The 18,499-nt window shown below is 38.8% G+C and overlaps 1 pseudogene; it reads left to right on the forward strand.

The window, feature by feature from the left end:
- The first annotated feature begins 17,423 nt into the window (after positions 1–17,423).
- On the forward strand, positions 17,424–17,542 carry LOC134912127 (5S ribosomal RNA; annotated as a pseudogene).
- The last annotated feature ends 957 nt before the right edge of the window (positions 17,543–18,499 follow it).

Genomic DNA, 18,499 nt, shown 5'->3' on the forward strand with positions numbered 1-18,499 from the left:
AGCATCTCTTGCACGCCCCTGTCGTTTTTTAAAAAATTCTGCACCACCAAATTCAAGGTATGTGCAAAACATGGGACGTGCTGGAATTTGCCCATATTTAATGCACACACAATATTGCTGGCGTTGTCCGATGCCACAAATCCACAGGAGAGTCCAATTGGGGTAAGCCATTCCGCGATGATCTTCCTCAGTTGCCGTAAGAGGTTTTCAGCTGTGTGCGTATTCTGGAAACCGGTGATACAAAGCGTAGCCTGCCTAGGAAAGAGTTAGAGTTTGCGAGATGCTGCTACTGGTGCCGCCGCTGCTGTTCTTGCGGCGGGAGTCCATACATCTACCCAGTGGGCTGTCACAGTCATATAGTCCTGACCCTGCCCTGCTCCACTTGTCCACATGTCCGTGGTTAAGTGGACATTGGGTACAACTGCATTTTTTAGGACACTGGTGAGTCTTTTTCTGACGTCCGTGTACATTCTCGGTATCGCCTGCCTAGAGAAGTGGAACCTAGATGGTATTTGGTAACGGGGGCACACTACCTCAAGAAATTGTCTAGTTCCCTGTGAACTAACGGCGGATACCGGACGCACGTCTAACACCAACATAGTTGTCAAGGCCTCAGTTATCCGCTTTGCAACAGGATGACTGCTGTGATATTTCATCTTCCTCGCAAAGGACTGTTGGACAGTCAATTGCTTACTGGAAGTAGTACAAGTGGGCTTACGACTTCCCCTCTGGGATGACCATCGACTCCCAGCAGCAACAACAGCAGCGCCAGCAGCAGTAGGCGTTACACGCAAGGATGCATCGGAGGAATCCCAGGCAGGAGATGACTCGTCAGAATTGCCAGTGACATGGCCTGCAGGACTATTGGCATTTCTGGGGAAGGAGGAAATTGACACTGAGGGAGTTGGTGGGGTGGTTTGCGTGAGCTTGGTTACAAGAGGAAGGGATTTACTGGTCAGTGGACTGCTTCCGCTGTCGCCCAAAGTTTTTAAACTTGTCACTGACTTATTATGAATGCGCTGCAGGTGACGTATAAGGGAGGATGTTCCGAGGTGGTTAACGTCCTTACCCCTACTTATTACAGCTTGACAAAGGCAACACACGGCTTGACAAATGTTGTCCGCATTTCTGTTGAAATACTTCCACACCGAAGAGCTGATTTTTTTGGTATTTTCACCAGGCATGTCAACGGCCATATTCCTCCCACAAACAACAGGTGTCTCCCCGGGTGCCTGACTTAAACAAACCACCTCACCATCAGAATCCTCCTTGTCAATTTCCTCCCCAGCGCCAGCAACACCCATATCCTCCTCATCCTGGTGTACTTCAACACTGACATCTTCAATCTGACTATCAGGAACTGGACTGCGGGTGCTCCTTCCAGCACTTGCAGGGGGCGTGCAAATGGTGGAAGGCGCATACTCTTCACGTCCAGTGTTGGGAAGGTCAGGCATCGCAACCGACACAATTGGACTCTCCTTGTGGATTTGGGATTTCGAAGAACGCACAGTTCTTTGCGGTGCTTTTGCCAGCTTGAGTCTTTTCATTTTTCTAGCGAGAGGCTGAGTGCTTCCATCCTCATGTGAAGCTGAACCACTAGCCATGAACATAGGCCAGGGCCTCAGCCGTTCCTTGCCACTCCGTGTGGTAAATGGCATATTGGCAAGTTTACGCTTCTCCTCCGACAATTTTATTTTAGATTTTGGAGTGCTTTTTTTACTGATATTTGGTGTTTTGGATTTTACATGCTCTGTACTATGACATTGGGCATCGGCCTTGGCAGACGACGTTGCTGGCATTTCATCGTCTCGGCCATGACTAGTGGCAGCAGCTTCAGCACGAGGTGGAAGTGGATCTTGATCTTTCCCTAATTTTGGAACCTCAACATTTTTGTTCTCCATATTTTAATAGGCACAACTAAAAGGCACCTCAGGTAAACAATGGAGATGGATGGATACTAGTATACTTATGGATGGATGAGCGACTGCCGACACAGAGGTAGCTACAGCCGTGGACTACCGTACTGTGTCTGCTGCTAATATAGACTGGATGATAATGAGATGAAATTAATATATATATATATATATATATATATATAATATCACTAGTACTGCAGCCGGACAGGTATATATATTTATTATGTAATGACTGATGACGGACCTGCTGGACACTGTCAGCTCAGCAGCACCGCAGACTGCTACAGTAAGCTACTATAGTAGTATGTATCAAGAAGAAAGAAAGAAAAAGAAAAAACACGGGTAGGTGGTATACAATTATGGATGGACGAGCGACTGCCGACACAGAGGTAGCTACAGCCGTGGACTACCGTACTGTGTCTGCTGCTAATATAGACTGGATGATAATGAGATGAAATTAATATATATATATATATATATATATAATATCACTAGTACTGCAGACGGACAGGTATATATATTTATTATGTAATGACTGATGACGGACCTGCTGGACACTGTCAGCTCAGCAGCACCGCAGACTGCTACAGTAAGCTACTATAGTAGTATGTATCAAGAAGAAAGAAAGAAAAAAAAAACCACGGGTAGGTGGTATACAATTATGGATGGACGAGCGACTGCCGACACAGAGGTAGCTACAGCCGTGGACTACCGTACTGTGTCTGCTGCTAATATAGACTGGATGATAATGAGATGAAATTAATATATATATATATATATATAATATCACTAGTACTGCAGACGGACAGGTATATATATTTATTATGTAATGACTGATGACGGACCTGCTGGACACTGTCAGCTCAGCAGCACCGCAGACTGCTACAGTAAGCTACTATAGTAGTATGTATCAAGAAGAAAGAAAGAAAAAAAAAACCACGGGTAGGTGGTATACAATTATGGATGGACGAGCGACTGCCGACACAGAGGTAGCTACAGCCGTGGACTACCGTACTGTGTCTGCTGCTAATATAGACTGGATGATAATGAGATGAAATTAATATATATATATATATATATATATAATATCACTAGTACTGCAGCCGGACAGGTATATATATTTATTATGTAATGACTGATGACGGACCTGCTGGACACTGTCAGCTCAGCAGCACCGCAGACTGCTACAGTAAGCTACTATAGTAGTATGTATCAAGAAGAAAGAAAGAAAAAAAACAACCACGGTGGTATACAATTATGGATGGACGAGCGACTGCTGACACAGAGGTAGCTACAGCCGTGGACTACCGTACTGTGTCTGCTGCTAATATAGACTGGATGATAATGAGATGAAATTAATATATATATATATATAATATCACTAGTACTGCAGCCGGACAGGTATATATATTTATTATGTAATGACTGATGACGGACTTGCTGGACACTGTCAGCTCAGCAGCACCGCAGACTGCTACAGTAAGCTACTATAGTAGTATGTATCAAGAAGAAAGAAAGAAAAAAAAAAACCACGGGTAGGTGGTATACAATTATGGATGGACGAGCGACTGCCGACACAGAGGTAGCTACAGCCGTGGACTACCGTACTGTGTCTGCTGCTAATATAGACTGGATGATAATGAGATGAAATTAATATATATATATATATATATATAATATCACTAGTACTGCAGCCGGACAGGTATATATATTTATTATGTAATGACTGATGACGGACCTGCTGGACACTGTCAGCTCAGCAGCACCGCAGACTGCTACAGTAAGCTAAACAAGAAAAAGAGACCAATCTGTGCGCAACAGGATTAATTTCTAAAATATAGTATTTTTATTAATAATCCAAAATATGGATAGAAAAAAATTAAAATATAATGTATATAAAAATACACAGTATACACTATATAATTCAGAAGTGACCTCACAGTAATGTTGAACAATTTGTAGCAAATTTTAAACCATCTGGATCATAAAAGAACCTGTAATAATGCCACAATCTCTCTAAACTTAACTCGTGATATAATCACAATAAGATCCCTTAATAAAAATCACACTGCAGTACACTGATTCATTAACCATAAAATGTCCACATATGCTGGCCAGCCTGTAATTAAATGAGGTGTGTTACACCTATAGGTTCATCCAAGGAATCAGTTGTTTTGTATAATTAATGTCTATACCACAGTACTGTGATTAAAACGAAAAAAAGAAAGAAAGAGAACCATATAGTTGAACCATTTGTATGCCATGCAATTGGGTACCGTCGGTATATAACAAGTGCCTCCTCTTTGCTGAAAGTTAAATATCCTCCCCGTGCCACTGATGTAAGGAGCTATTTAGTGGGGATATTTTTTGTAGAGTAACCGTCTCTGACACTTGTACTTGTGCTGGTTCACTAGCTGGAATCACCCAAGAACTCCGTTATCTGTATTCCACGTACCGGCATTCACTGCATCGCCCGGTTACCACCCAAATAGTGCGGCTGGAATATCCTTAACAGCCGGTGTCCAAAACACGTTGACACACGGAGTCCCTTTGCAGCGGGTTTAGGGTGTAGTAATTACCCAGCAATTACGGCAGTGGTGGCTGACATTCACCGTACTGCCTGGAAGCTATTCAGCTAGCACGGCTGATTTTACCTTTTAGAGCCGGAGTCCAATATACCGAGATGTGTAGAGTCCCTTGTTGCAGGTTCAGAAATGTTCAAATTCCCCAGTGATTAGGGCAATAGTAGATGATCCAAATACAGAGGTCACTCCAGAGCTAATACCTAACGCTTTTCTCGACCATTAGCCCCGGTCGTTTCATCAGAGGTAGATAGAGGGAAGTTCCCCTCTAGCCATATTTAAAGCCCCAGACTAATTATCAAATAAAAACAGCTGCTAGTCTTATTCAACTCTGTGGAGCAAAATTTAAAGTGATAAAGGACCATAAAATTCAAATATACATCCACACAATAGAATTAAATACCAAAATACTCAGGAATGGAATAGATAACACATAAACAAAATACCGCATCCATCACTCTTAAAAAATGATAATAATCATTTCCGTAATTACATAATTAAATTGATAACGGCACCAATAAGGTACTATAAAATTCCAAACAGTGACATAAATACACACTTTAATATAAATATATACTCAAATAATGAGGAAACATTTAACCAATGATGATGGTGATATTATAATTATTATATATATTATAATATTCAAATAATGCTGAATTCATCCGTGGAATCGACCGAAGGAAAAAGACAGACACAAAACGGAGAGATATATTTAAACTCATCCAGAGTGTGTCTGTCAACCATCCGTCAAACCCACAGTCACACTTCAAAAAATAATAATAATATAATCCTTACCTACAATTAAACCTAAAATATCATAATTAACTAAATCTATATTTATTATTAAATATCAGTGCCCTGATATTTAATAATAAATATAGATTTAGTTAATTATGATATTTTAGGTTTAATTGTAGGTAAGGATTATATTATTATTATTTTTTGAAGTGTGACTGTGGGTTTGACGGATGGTTGACAGACACACTCTGGATGAGTTTAAATATATCTCTCCGTTTTGTGTCTGTCTTTTTCCTTCGGTCGATTCCACGGATGAATTCAGCATTATTTGAATATTATAATATATATAATAATTATAATATCACCATCATCATTGGTTAAATGTTTCCTCATTATTTGAGTATATATTTATATTAAAGTGTGTATTTATGTCACTGTTTGGAATTTTATAGTACCTTATTGGTGCCGTTATCAATTTAATTATGTAATTACGGAAATGATTATTATCATTTTTTAAGAGTGATGGATGCGGTATTTTGTTTATGTGTTATCTATTCCATTCCTGAGTATTTTGGTATTTAATTCTATTGTGTGGATGTATATTTGAATTTTATGGTCCTTTATCACTTTAAATTTTGCTCCACAGAGTTGAATAAGACTAGCAGCTGTTTTTATTTGATAATTAGTCTGGGGCTTTAAATATGGCTAGAGGGGAACTTCCCTCTATCTACCTCTGATGAAACGACCGGGGCTAATGGTCGAGAAACGCGTTAGGTATTAGCTCTGGAGTGACCTCTGTATTTGGATCATCTACTATTGCCCTAATCACTGGGGAATTTGAACATTTCTGAACCTGCAACAAGGGACTCTACACATCTCGGTATATTGGACTCCGGCTCTAAAAGGTAAAATCAGCCGTGCTAGCTGAATAGCTTCCAGGCAGTACAGTGAATGTCAGCCACCACTGCCGTAATTGCTGGGTAATTACTACACCCTAAACCCGCTGCAAAGGGACTCCGTGTGTCAACGTGTTTTGGACACCGGCTGTTAAGGATATTCCAGCCGCACTATTTGGGTGGTAACCGGGCGATGCAGTGAATGCCGGTACGTGGAATACAGATAACGGAGTTCTTGGGTGATTCCAGCTAGTGAACCAGCACAAGTACAAGTGTCAGAGACGGTTACTCTACAAAAAATATCCCCACTAAATAGCTCCTTACATCAGTGGCACGGGGAGGATATTTAACTTTCAGCAAAGAGGAGGCACTTGTTATATACCGACGGTACCCAATTGCATGGCATACAAATGGTTCAACTATATGGTTCTCTTTCTTTCTTTTTTTCGTTTTAATCACAGTACTGTGGTATAGACATTAATTATACAAAACAACTGATTCCTTGGATGAACCTATAGGTGTAACACACCTCATTTAATTACAGGCTGGCCAGCATATGTGGACATTTTATGGTTAATGAATCAGTGTACTGCAGTGTGATTTTTATTAAGGGATCTTATTGTGATTATATCACGAGTTAAGTTTAGAGTGATTGTGGCATTATTACAGGTTCTTTTATGATCCAGATGGTTTAAAATTTGCTACAAATTGTTCAACATTACTGTGAGGTCACTTCTGAATTATATAGTGTATACTGTGTATTTTTATATACATTATATTTTAATTTTTTTCTATCCATATTTTGGATTATTAATAAAAATACTATATTTTAGAAATTAATCCTGTTGCGCACAGATTGGTCTCTTTTTCTTGTTTATCTTGTTTTGTGGGGGTTAGCAACCTTCCCCTTTTCACCAAATTGTGCAGCAATAGGAGGTTCTCTTAAAGTGGAAAGTTTCGGGCGCCCATTTTTCCTTGTTTGCTACAGTAAGCTACTATAGTAGTATGTATCAAGAAGAAAGAAAGAAAAAAAAAAACACGGGTAGGTGGTATACAATTATGGATGGACGAGCGACTGCCGACACAGAGGTAGCTACAGCCGTGGACTACCGTACTGTGTCTGCTGCTAATACAGACTGGATGATAATGAGATGAAATTAATATATATATATATATATATAATATCACTAGTACTGCAGCCGGACGGCGGACAGGTATATATATTTATTATGTAATGACTGATGACGGACCTGCTGGACACTGTCAGCTCAGCAGCACCGCAGACTGCTACAGTAAGCTACTATAGTAGTATGTATCAAGAAGAAAGAAAAAAAAAAAACCACGGGTAGGTGGTATACAATTATATATATATTATATACAATTATATATATATATATATATATATATATATATATATTAAACTGGTGGTGATTAATTAAACTGGTGGTCAGGTCACTGGTCACACTATCAGCAACTTGCAAGTAGTACTCCTAAGCAGACAATCACAATATATACTGGTGGTCAGTGTGGTCACAATGGCAGTGTGGCACTCTGGCAGCAAAAGTGTGCACTGTACGTTAAAATATGTACTCCTGCTCTCAGACTCTAACTGCTCCCCACTGTCTCCCCCACAAGTCAGATATACAGTCACACTATCACTTCAGCAAGTAGTAGTACTCCTCCTAATGCTCCCCAAAATTACTAAAGTAAATACTGTGTCTCTCTCTACTCTAGTCTCACTCTCTTCTCTATAAACGGAGAGGACGCCAGCCACGTCCTCTCCCTATGAATCTCAATGCACGTGTGAAAATGGCGGCGACGCGCGGCTCCTTATATAGAATCCGAGTCTCGCGATAGAATCCGAGCCTCGCGAGAATCCGACAGCGGGATGATGACGTTCGGGCGCGCTCGGGTTAACCGAGCAAGGCGGGAAGTTCCGAGTCGCTCGGCCCCGTGTAAAAAAAACTGAAGTTCGGGCGGGTTCGGATTCCGAGGAACCGAACCCGCTCATCTCTACACAAAACCAAAAAGTTTACTGGAAATTATTGTTGTAGACATTATAGGAGTAATATTTTGTAAATATGTATTTGAGAATGCTAAGAAAATGGAAAGTGATTTAATATCTACTGTAGAACAATAAGTTAGGAGTTACAAGTATTGTATTTAGCACAATATGGATTTCACCATTGATCCTAGTTCAGAAAGTTACAATACTAAAGGAACAGCTAATTAATGAAATCACCTTGGGTTAGATTTGCTTACATTATTTATAAAGCAGAGCAATTGCACTGGTCCACTCCGGTCACACCTTTACAATGCACCTGTTCCAAGAACCTGCTTCAGAACTTTAAACCAGTCCTGTTTAATTCTATATTATTCAAATCCCAGTAATAAAACACTATGGGGGTAATTCTGAGTTAATCGCAGCAGCAAGTTTGTTAGCAATTGGGCAAAACCATGTGCACTGCAGGGGGGTCAGATATAACAGAGAGAGTTAGATTTGGGTGGGTTATTTTGTTTTTGTGCAGGGTAAATACTGGCTGCTTTATTTTTACACTGCAATTTAGATTTCAGTTTGAACACACCACACCCAAATCTAACTCTCTCTGCACGTTATATCTGCCCCATCTGCAGTGCACATGGTTTTGCCCAGCTGCTAACATATTTGCTGCTGCGATCAACTCAGATTTAGGCCCTATGTTCCTTTTGCACTATTTTGTGGCACATATCTCAGCTATAATGAGAGACGATGAATTTGGCAACATTTTAAACAAATTATAAATGATCTAAACAAAGAGCTCTTCAGCTTCTAAAACAGCTTTTCCTGTTATACTACAGATAAATGATACATTTGGATTATAAAGCGACCCTTAGTAAAATATGACACTCTTCATTTTGTTTCATGTAAAGTGATTTAATGAGCCAAAGAGGAAATGTGGATAGCACTTAGCGCCCATCATATGATATGCTTATCTTCTAACCCTCTATACTACAAACAACAAGTCGTCATGTCATGGTGTCACAGAACCTCACATAACCCCTTTTCTGGTCAAATTAAGAAAGTCTCACACTTCTTTAAATGTAATTAAAAGAAATACACTCCTTTGTAGATTATTAATAAAACTTCTGGTCAAAGCAATGCATAAACATTTAAAAAAAAAATAGAGATTAACACATCAAACTAGCAAATTAGTAATTAATGTGCTACACATTTAAATCTACTATAGTATTATATTGTTTGTGTCTCCTTGCTTAAATTTCAACTACGTGGTGGTTGATAAATACCCATGTTTGAAGACAGATGGCGCCACTGACGTCAAACCTGTATATCATCGTTTAGTGTCATCTGTCAAACAATGACTGTCAGAATTTCAGATGAATTCATTGTGTACTTTTGTTTTGGTAGCTGTTGGAAGCGAGCAAGTTTGAGTTTCTTCTAACTATGGAGAAAGTACAGTACCGATCGGTGATTAGATTCTTGTTTTTGGATGGGAAGAAGTGTGAGGAAAGCAAAGAAAAGTTGGAAGCTGTTTATGGGGACCTTTCACCTTCGATGACAACCATCAGATATTGGTTCAATGAATTCAAGCGTGGTCATACATCTGCACTCTTACAGGTCACCCAATTGAGGGGACTACGGATGAAATGGTCAACAAAATCCATGATATCGTATTTGCAGACCGGCAAGTGAATATAAGAGAGATTGTTGAGATCACAGGCATCTCATTTGAACGTGTGCAGAATATCCTACATGAACATTTGGGCATGACAAAGCTATTGGCAAGATGGGTGCTGCGTTTGCTCACTGTGGAGAACAAGCGGAATCGAATGACTGCTTCGAAGCAGTGTTTGGACCTGTTTAAGTGCAATCTGAAGGAGTTTCTGCACCATTTCGTGACTGTTGATGAAACATCGATGCATCACTACATGCCAAAAATGAAGGAACAGTCAAAACAGTGGACTTCACCTGGCGAACGTGCACAAAAGAAGACGAAGACGGTTCCATCGGCCAGAAAGGTCATGGCTACCGTTTTCTGGGATTTGAAAGGCATAATCTTCATCGACTATTTGGAAAAGGGAAGAACGATCACAGGGCAGTATTATGCTCATTTATGGGGCAGATTCGACGACGCATTGAAGAGAAAATGGCCCCACTTGGCAAAGAAAAAAGTGCTATTTCACCACGACAATGCGCTGGCACACTCGTCCCATGCCGCCACAGCAAAATTGGTCAAATTGGGCTATGAATTGCTGCCGCATCCGCTGTATTCTCCAGATTTGGCCCCCTTCGACTTCTTCCTGTTTCCAAACATGAAAAAATGGCTCGGCGAAAACTGAAGCCTATTCCGCAGAATTCGACAAATCCTATTTTGAGGAGGGCTTGAAAAATGTAAACATTATTTTCTTACTTGCCTAACACGGGTACTTATCAATCACCCTATATATATATATATATATATATATAAATATAAATATATATATATATATATATATCTCAAACAAATACTCTCCCTCTGCGCTAACTGGTATACTTAGTAAGGACTGTCACCTTAAATAAAACCAGGGGAAATTTAATGAAGGCAGCCTGATTCAACTAAGTCCCCTGTTAGACGGAACTAGAAATAGAAATATACAACAATAGGAGAATCGGTGCCAGGGGGTCGTATCAACACCCAATTTTTTAAACCTTGAATGGTTAACGATGTTTAAAACAAAGTAATAACGTTCCAACATATGACATTTATTAAAAGACATAATAACTTCAAAATCAATATTGATACAGAGGAGATGTGTTATTCCACACTTTAAGCAGTATGACTCTTAGCGTTGAATACAATTGTAGGTAATTGACAACAGTCTCCTCCTTCTCCTTATAGTTGGTTCGGAGATAACATCACAATACAGATAACCCAACACGTTTTGTCTTATACAAAAGACTTTATCAGGGGTACATCTCGAATGACTGGAACGTACAGTTGTTTATACTAACAGTAAAACACGATAAGACTCGTTCATACGTGCTTGGTGGGAAATCCCATATATCACCGGGGCTTTCTGGCAGGGGCGGATTGGGAACAAAAACTGGCCCTGGAAAAATTTGTACTAGTGGCCCCACATGGGCAGCACCAGAGGTGTAAGGTCTAGCCATGGGCCATGGCAGCAGCACCCTCCCCCCCAAGACTTTCCAGATAGTGGGCATGTCCAGCATCAAGGGGGAAGTTAAAAATAAATAAAATTAAATATTATGAGCACATGATATGATACACCTTTAGAATTTAGGAAACTATAGAATTATTTAGAAAGATAGATTTTCTTGCTTATTACATCAACAGCGTATACCAATCACTATTCACTCAATCTTATATGTCAGCCAAGCAGGCAGACAGAGCATACACTAGATCATCTGCAATCACAGGCTAAGTGGCAAAGAAATTTTCATAAAAGCAAATTATTTTGCATCTTATTCATTATGTCTATAAATAGGACCACATGTCCTCAAACAAAACAGGCCCCGCGGGTGCGTCGGCCCACCGGGGGTCTTCCCTGTGAGCCCTATGGCCAATCCGCCTCTGCTTTCTGGTATACAGCCAGTTTGGCCTTATAGTGGGAAAACTTGTAAAAGAAAAATTCGCATACCCAGGTACAGAAAAATCACTTTGATAGGGAACCTTTCTGTGAATCTGCAGCAGAAGCTCAGTAACTGTGTAATGGATATATATACAGGTTGAGTATCCCATATCCAAATATTCCGAAATACGGAATATTCCGAAATACAGATTTTTTTGAGTGAGTGAGACAGTGAAATCTTTGTTTTTTGATGGCTCAATGTACACAAACTTTGTTTAATACACAAAGTTATTAAAAATATTGTATTAAATGACCTTCAGGCTGTGTGTATAAGGTGTATATGAATCAGAAATGAATTGTGTAAATGTAGACACACTTTGTTTAATGCACAAAGTTATAAAAAATATTGGCTAAGATTACCTTCAGGCTGTGTGTATAAGGTGTATATGAAACATAAATGAATTGTGTGTATGTACACACACTTTGTTTAATGCACAAAGTTATAAAAAATATTGGCTAAAATGACCTTCAGGCTGTGTGTATAAGGTGTATATGATACATAAATGCATTCTGTGTTTAGACTTAGGTCCCATCAACATGATATCTCATTATGGTATGCAATTACTCCAAAATACGGAAAAATCCCATATCCAAAATACCTCTGGTCCCAAGCATTTTGGATAAGGGATATTCAACATGTATGTATGTATGTATGTATGTATGTATGTATATATATATATATATATATATATATATATATATACACACACACACACATATACATACAGTATATTTATAATAGGCACTATTTTGCAGGTCCTGGTGCAATATCTGCTAGATTAAACGCTGCAATTAGTTGTCATTCAAAACTAGGTTGTTGTTGTCTTAAGATGAATTGAAGCTTTGCATCTAGTGGCTACATTGCCAGATACACACTGGGACCAGGAATTCGGACTCAATTACACTTTGGCCACAGTGTCCATACTATGACATTAGCATTAGTTAGTGAACCTATTCAATTATCAGGCTCAATCATCTGTGTAATGTGTGTTGATTGAATATATACTGTATATATGAGTTATGAGCTCACACCCTTAAGGGTTAGGTGACAGCCAAACATCACAACCCTTACATTTGGGCAGGTTTATATGTTACTATTTATGTGAACCAATGAAAACCATTTGTATTGTATTTTAGTACCTCTGTTTTTATACCAAGAATAAATATTCAGGTATCCAATTGGATGTTATTACCTTATTTTAAAAATCTGGATTGACCATTTATAAAAAGGGTACATTATCAAGGGATTATCCTTGTAGTAGTACACCAATAGCGCACCTAATATACTGTATATATCTGAGAATTCAGGACATTTTATCTAATGCTAACATTTAACTCTATCAAATGAAGTTGCATAAAATGGATATAAAATGGTGAGTAAAATGTATACTGTATATATTTAATAATACAGCTTGAAGAAAATGTAAACATTATGGGGCTTATTTATCAACGAGTGATAAAACCTATTGTGAGTGATAAAACTCATTTAGGCTCATTTATCAATGAGTGATAAATGTCCCTGTAAGTGATAAAATGCATCAGCCAATCACCACCTAAATGTCATTTTTCAAACCCTGCCTGTGACATGGAATTTAGGAGCTGATTGGCTGGTGCAATTTATCACTCACAGTGAAATTTATCACTCTTTGATAAATGAACCCAATTGTGTATGATAAATGGTGCTCCAGCCAATCAGCTCCCAACGGCTGTTTTTCAAACACATGACAGTTGCTAATTAACTGGAGCACTATTTATCATACACAAGTTCTATCATTCACAACAAGTTGTATCACTCATTGATAAATGAGCCCCTAGGGGAAGATTTAACAAATCTTGGAGAAAGATAAAAAAAAAAGTTGCTCAGAGTATGCCGGAAGCAGATTGGTTGGTATGGGCAACTTCTCCACTTTCTGGGAATGAATCAGAGCTGAATGCAGTAATGATGTTTGCATAGTTCAGCAATCAGTTTTATACTGCACATACATCACCGTTGCACTGCACATGTGCAGTGATAAGCGACAGCAGCAGCAGTGAGGATATTTTTGCAAAGTGGATGACAGGTAGTGACTGTAGAGGAGGGAACAGGAGAATCTTTAAAAACCAGGCGTGTCATGACCATTTCAGGGGCATGTCTGAGCCTGTGATGGAAATTTGTATGTGATTGTAGAGACTCCAGTGGCTTACTTGCGATGGACATTCTGAGCATCACATGGCTGCTAAGATAATCGATGATCTGACCAATGTTGGTTGCATCTATGCGGTGGATCTGAAACACCGTCAATGGGAGTTTCTGTACAACTCATTAGCATATTTTCAAAGATACACTACGTGTGAAAATCTCAATGCAACTGTGTCTACCTCTGAATCAGGTTCTACATCATTCCAATATTTGATAAACCTCCCCATAAAACTTTCAATATCCGCAAAAGAAAGCGGGTTTCAAAGCACTTGTATAGTTTAAGAACTTGCCCACCAGGCCTATTCCCAGTGTCCTAGGTATCATGTCATATGCTTGAATACCTTAAACCCTAGTAGTAAATCCAACTTGTGCAACCAACTAAAACCTTTTGATTTGAATTCCATGAACAACAACATGCTCTTTATATTATGCACTGCCCTACAAATGCCCACCTTGTACTCTGAAATACCTCAGTTAAAATAAGAAAAAACATTTGGGAGACATTTAGGAATACAAAAGGTCTTCCATCTTGTTATAGTTTTCTTCCTATTGTACTTTATATAATGCATTAGTGAACAAATAATCTAGCATTACATGAATAATACAGATGTATTTATCAGCATTGTGTATTTGACACATATTTAAGGTTATCTGCAAATTCCATTGTATCTGTAATGTTTGTTAACATACAGTACTGTACATGTATGGTAATGCAATCTGTGTCCATGGTTGCTCTATAAGGTTAATATGCGACCCCCAGAGATCCATCCATCTTCTTAGCAGTAATTATAGAGTTCCAGTACATCACCATGCTCCAGTGATGTGCGTCACATCAGTATTATAACAATATGTGCCTGTTCAGGATTTATTAGGTTAGTTCATTGCTCTGCTTGATTGATGTAGATGATCAGATCCAGAAATTGAAATTTGTAGCATTTTTTTTTAGTTTGTTCCATGTTTATTTGTTCTGATTTAGGGCATGATTCCAGTTCACTTGGGGCATTCCTAGCTTGAGTAGGAACTGTGAACATATCCAGGTGCTTTAATGCTATAACAGTGTATTAATTTATTATCTGACCTTTGGTATTGTTACTTCATTAAAGTGCAAATAATGAACTGTATAAGCAGGCTTTTTTTTGTCTTCCATTCTGAGAATTGCTTTACTTAGCAGTACTGTACATTGACTGTGTCCATTGGTGTCCCATAATAATATTTAAAAATGTATTTATTTTAAAAAGGCATGCCATCTATATACACTACCGTTAAAAAGTTTGGGGTCACTTATAAATTATTATAATTTTTTTTAACGAAAAGCACTGTTTTCTTCAATGAAGATAGCATTAAAGTAATCAGAAATACACTCTATACATTGTTAATGTAGTAAATGACTATACTAGCTGCAAACGTCTGTTTTTTAATGGAGTATCTACATGGGTATATAGAGGCCCATTTCCAGCAACCATCACTCCAGTGTTCTAATGATACATTGTGTTTGCTAATCGCGGTAGAAGACTAATGGATAATTAGAATACCCTTGAAAATCCTTGTGCAATTAGGATAGCACAGCTGAAAATGGGTTGGCTCGTTAGAGAAGCTATAAAACTGGCCTTCCTTTGAGCTAGTTGAGTATCTGGAGCATCACATATGTGGGTTCGATTATACGCTCAAAATGGCCAGAAAAGAGAACTTTTATGTGAAACTCAACAGTCTATTCCTGTTCTTAGAAATGAAGGCTATTCCATGCGAGAAATTGCCAGGAAACTGAACATTTCCTACAACGGTGTGTACTACTCCCTTCAGAGAACAGCACAAACAGGCTCTAACCAGAGTAGAAAGAGAAGTGGGAGGCCTTGGTGAACACCTGAGCAAGAAGGCAAGTACATTAGAGTCTCTAGTTTGAAAAATAGACGCCTCACAGGTCCTCAACTGGCAGCTTAATTAAATGGTACCCGCAAAACGCCAGTGTCAACATCTACAGTGAAGAGGCAACTCCGGGATGCTGGCCTTCTAGCCGGAGTGGCAAAGAAAAAGCCATATCTGAGACTGGTCAATAAAAGGAAAAGATTAATATGGGCAAAAGAACACAGACATTGGACAAAGGAAGATTGGAAAAAAGTGTTGTGGACGAATTGAAGTTTGAGGTGTTTGGATCACACAGAAGAACATTTGTAAGACGCAGAAAAAGTGAAAAGATGCTGGAAGAGTGCCTGACGCCATCTGTCAAGCATGGTGGAGGTAATGTGATGGTCTGGGGCTGCTCTGGTGCTAGTAAAGTGAGCATTCTTTCATGAAAGCAAAGTTTGAAGGACAAAATTATTATTTCAAATAAAAATCAATATTTCTAACCTTGGCAATGTCTTGACTATATGTTCTATTCATTTTGCAACTCACTTCATAAATAAAAATGAGTTTCCATGGAAAATACAAAATTTTCTGGGTGACCCCAAACTTTTGAACGGTAGCGGTATACCAAAATTAAGTTGCTGCGCTCATTGTATATAAAATTATTATATATAATTCCATCTATATGATAATCTCCTCAAGCCTGTCTCCAACATGCATGCGCTGTGGAAGCTGAGGCCTCTCCAACAGCTCCTGTTGCAGCGGGTGAAGGGACACACTCTATCCTAACCTGAAAGGCTGCAGGGATAACCTGGAAAGGTTAAGTATGCAGGGTGGGGGGCAGGATGTTGTGGTCCCCATGGATGAACTGTACAGGAATTAGAAGAGAGGCACAGACTAAGTGTAGTAACATCAATAGTACAGTGAATAAAGCAATTCTGCTCCCACTAGAGCTAAGAATTAGAATGCTTATCTGTGAAGTGCTTGGGTTTGTCAGCAACATGGAACTTCTGCAGTGAAACCATCAGGATGTGCAGCCAAAACATCTCCAATAGGATCATAAGAAGGGATAAAGTTATACTGATTTGTGTAGTAACTTTTGGAAAAATGATTGTGACACACAAATATGAGGATTACAAATGTGTACATAAATACTGTAATATAATAACAGGCTTATCTGGAGTGATCTTACAATGGGTGTTTAAGGTTGAACCAGGATGGTAGAAAGCAGCAAACTATGTATTTTGTCTCAGAGGGACTTTATCAGGAGGATTCATCCATAACATTAAAATGACCTGCCAGACAGCACTGACCAATCAAGCAATGATCTCCACAAGACCTCTAAAGATGTCCTGTGGTATCTGGCACCAAGGAGTTAGCAGCAGTTAAGTCCTATAAGTCAAAAAATATTTATTTGTAACCAATCTTTCTCTTACTTTCTTATATACCCAATTGATGCCAGATTGGCAGAAATTGCTATTTCTTGCTCTGTCTATACTCCTGCACATCTGTGCTAGTGTGCCCTCTCATCCAGCCTTGTCTCTATATAATAAGAGACCAATTTGTGCAGGATTTCCTTTGTCTGGACAGCAGAAGCACACTTTCTACTTACCAGGAATGAGTACTCTCTCATCCAGCCATTTACTGCCACACTCCACAGGAGACACCTAATCTCATCTGATCTTGGAAGCTAAACTCTGGTAGGCCTGGTTAGTACTTGTTTGGGAGACTGCCAAGGAATACCAGGTGCAGTAAACAGTCCTGCTGGAAAGCAGAAGGAACAATTCCCTTTCTCTCTACATTTTTCTATATAAACTCACACTTACCAGATCTGAGAGCTGTTTATACAAGTATCTTGGGAACATAATGTTTCCCCTTTCTTTGAATTGAGTTTTTTCTACCATAATTTCCTAGCAGATTATAAACTCTTGAATAATTTGCTGAATCAAAATGCCTATGGTGACACCACTGTTATACATCTAAACAGAAGGTGGATTAACATCAAATTAGGCAACAAACCTTTTCTATTCTTCACTATATTAGTAATTACTCTATTCTCCATTATACTAGTAATTACTTAGGTGTTATAATTATCTCATGGGATACCACTTTGTAGGAGGGAAGAGCTATCTACTTTTTGTCTGTAGATATATGTTAGGCTACCCCCGCTAATATACTGAGAAACGTTTCACCTGGGCAGTATTTACTGTTTCTTACATATATATTTATATAAATATTTTATGTAATTTTTTGTTTGTCACACTATATTTTAGAGGAATCTTAATAAAAGTTAAATTTTAATGTCTACTAATTTTCAATAAGAGTGCCCCAGCACAGAGTCTCTTTTTTCTTCTATTTTTTCACCTTTCTATCATAGCCAGCATTAACTTTTGTAGATACATTAGCTCTTCTGTGGAATCAGACCAGAAGGGCTAGCCGTTGCTCCCCACTTGCATCAATGAGTCTTGGGCACCCATGATCCCATCGCCTGTATACTGGTTTTCGCTCCTTTGACCACTTTGATAGTTACTACCCACTGCATATTAGGAACACCCCACAAGACCTGCCATTATGTAAATGTTCGTCTAGCCATCACAATCTGGTCTTGGTCAATTTGTTAAGATTCTTATACTTGCCAATTTGTCAAGCTTCCAACATATTAACTTCAAGAACTAACTGTTCATTTGCTGCCTAATATACAATTTATGCATTCAG

Source organism: Pseudophryne corroboree, chromosome 4 (genome assembly GCF_028390025.1).
Source record: "Pseudophryne corroboree isolate aPseCor3 chromosome 4, aPseCor3.hap2, whole genome shotgun sequence".
Taxonomy (NCBI): domain Eukaryota; kingdom Metazoa; phylum Chordata; class Amphibia; order Anura; family Myobatrachidae; genus Pseudophryne; species Pseudophryne corroboree.